General features: G+C 43.4%; 1 pseudogene; it reads left to right on the forward strand.

The window, feature by feature from the left end:
- Window positions 1-261: 261 nt before the first annotated feature.
- LOC149568328 (G-type lectin S-receptor-like serine/threonine-protein kinase At2g19130 pseudogene) lies at window positions 262-2,709 on the forward strand (annotated as a pseudogene).
- The last annotated feature ends 316 nt before the right edge of the window (window positions 2,710-3,025 follow it).

The raw sequence follows: 3,025 nt of genomic DNA on the forward strand, positions 1-3,025 counted from the left end.
TTTACATTTTGCTATTTAATATTACAATCTTTGGTAAGTGCTTGATTAAATAAATAAAATAAAGACATATTTGTCAATTAAATATGTCAAGTTCAACGACGCGTGTACTTGGGGAAGACAAAGTAAAGCTCAGGACGTTTTCAAGCAGCGAGACATTTGAAATGGGCAATTTTTTCCACATAATAGTTTTACCATTACAATTAGAAATTCATATTTTCCACTCTGCGGCACCTTGAACGAGCAGAAAGAGTGCACCAAGGAATGGATTTGTCCCTTTTGAATCGTTTTATTTTGGCTCTTGTACTTTTGCTCATTCTTCAGTGCAATGTTGATTTGTTAGTTGATGCTGGTGGAGACAACCCCCTCTTTGGGGGATTCTCTGAGGGGAAAGCAGACCATTGTTTCAAAAAATGGCACTTTTGAACTGGGGCTTTTTAATCCTGAGGGAACGAGCAACTGGTATGTTGGCATCTGGTATGCCCAGATCTCTGTCAAGACCATCGTATGGGTGGCTAACAGAGAAACTCCCATCAAAGACATGCCGGGCGTCTTGACTCTCTCTACGTCTGGTTACCTCACCGTATCTGATTTGCAAGGAAAAGCCATTTGGTCCACTAATAGTACCCAGCAAGCTTATAAGGCATCAATGGCGTCTGTACTTGACACTGGTAATTTAGTTCTCCTTGGCTTTCAAAACATGACTTGCGAGGTTGTGTGGGAGAGCTTTGTGAACCCCACGGATCATTTTATGCCAACCATGAAACTTTCAAAAGGTTTGAAATTGACTTCTTGGAAGAGTTCCAAGGATCCAGGGCCCGGGCCTTTCTCGTTCAACTGAATCCGTCTCCTGGAGCGACAAATTATATGCTGCAGTATAAAAATGGTGTTTCATATCACAGCTCCGGAGAATGGAATGGTAGATATTTTGCCAACATGCCACAGACAGAATCAGATACTTTGCTTAAGCAGAGATTGGTGGAAGAATCTCCGATGAGAATGTACTACACATACTGGCTCACACCCACGGCTAGTTCGACCATGATGGCGAGGCTAGTTATCCACAGCAACGGAGCGCTGACAGTTCACTTTTGGCTTAACAACAAAACGTGGAACGTGCTCTTCAACGCACCCATGTCGAGTTGCGGCGTGTACGGTGTATGCGGGGCTTATGGATTCTGCTTCACCCAGATTAACGTTCAGTTGTGCGAATGTGTGCAAGGTTTTCAGCCAAGAGACTCAATTGCATGGCGTTCTCAGGGGTGGTGGTCAAGCGGGTGTACTCGGCGTACTCCACTAAACTGCTCCGCCATCAACGGCAGTGCGGGTCACACGACAGCAGATGGTTTTGTCCAAATCAGTAATATGACCTTGTCCGATGAAGAGCCCGTTGTGCAGTATGGCCAACAGCCGACTCTTTTACGATGTGAAACTGCCTGCCTCCACAATTGCTCCTGCACTGCCTTTGCTTTCACTGATTCTGTTCCTTCTGTTTGTAAATTGAGGTTTGGAGATCTGTTGAGCCTGCAGATTACTTCTTCAACCGATGGCCAGGCCTTATTCGTCCGATTGGCTGCTTCCGATGTGCCCCAGTCCCCACCCGGCGCAGGAAGGAGCAGAAGAATAACTGGGCTCTCCGTATCAATTCCTTTGGCCGTAGCTCTTTTGGGTGCTCTGTTTTCATGGCTTCTTCGGCGCATGCGAGGAAAACTGACTGCGAAAGCGGAGGACTGCGACACGACAATATTGCTGAGAACGTTCAGTTTGAAAGAGCTCAAAACTGCGACCAACAATTTCTCCCATCGGTTGGGAAAGGGAGCATTTGGCTCTGTTTTCAAAGGAACTCTGGCGGATGGTACTCTTGTGGCCGTGAAAAAATTAGAGGGCTCCGCACAATCGGAAAAACAATGCCGTGCAGAAACAAGTACCGTGGGAAACATACATCATGTGAATCTGGTGAAGCTCCGGGGATTCTGCGTAGATGGGTCTGCAAGAATGCTTGTTTTTGACTACATGCAGAATGGGTCTCTCGACTCTTTCTTGTCCCGCATGTCTAAACCGGCAGAAACAGTGTTGGACTGGAAAACCAGATTTGGCATCGCCCTGGGGACTGCGAGAGCGTTGGTTTATCTGCACGAAGAATGTAGGGATCAGATCATCCACTGTGATATCAAGCCAGAGAACATTCTTCTAGATGCAGATTTTTCGCCGAAAGTGGCTGATTTTGGGCTGGCAAAACTTGTCGGCAGAGATGTGAGTAGAGTGCTGACGACGATAAGGGGAACGAGAGGGTATTTGGCTCCCGAGTGGATTTCTGGTCTGCCGATCACAGTGAAGGCGGACGTCTACAGTTTTGGCATGACTCTGCTCGAGATCATCTCAGGCCGACGAAACAATGATTTGAGTGTGCCGGACTCTCAATACTTTCCGACGTGGGCAACGGCTGAAATTGAGAAGGGAAACATTATGGGCATCGTGGATGAAAAGATTGCAGAGAAAGCAGATGTGGAAGAGGTGAGAAGGGCGGCCATGGTGAGCATTCAGTGCATTGAGGAGGATGAGTATGGGAGGCCGAGCATGAGCCAAGTTGTTCGGAAGTTGGAAGGCATATCAGAGTCTAATGTAGAACAACAGCAGACGCAAAGCGTCATAAGTCTTGTCAATAATGTAACATTTTTAGAGATACGTTATCATGGAATGGAAACGTCATAAAGATATGGTGGAATGGATATGGAACAAGTCATATCAGTCTAAACTTTAATTAACTATGTAAAATGAATTAATTAACTAATGCAAAATTTAACTAATATATAAATCATAATTTATTTTACCATATTTATGGTGTAAAAATAACAACCATGGTAAGTGGTGATCAATCATACTTATAATTATAATTTTAAAAATTGTTAATTTATTCATGTATCAAAATTTAAAAATAAATAAATTTGATATATAACATTATTTTTATTTTAAAAATTAGTTTCATAAATTAATAATGAATTATTTTAATAAATTCTTAATTATTATA

The sequence above is a fragment of the Cupressus sempervirens genome, chromosome 3 (genome assembly GCF_028749045.1).
Source record: "Cupressus sempervirens isolate cs-2001-9-10 chromosome 3, ASM2874904v1, whole genome shotgun sequence".
Classification (NCBI taxonomy): Eukaryota; Viridiplantae; Streptophyta; class Pinopsida; order Cupressales; family Cupressaceae; genus Cupressus; species Cupressus sempervirens.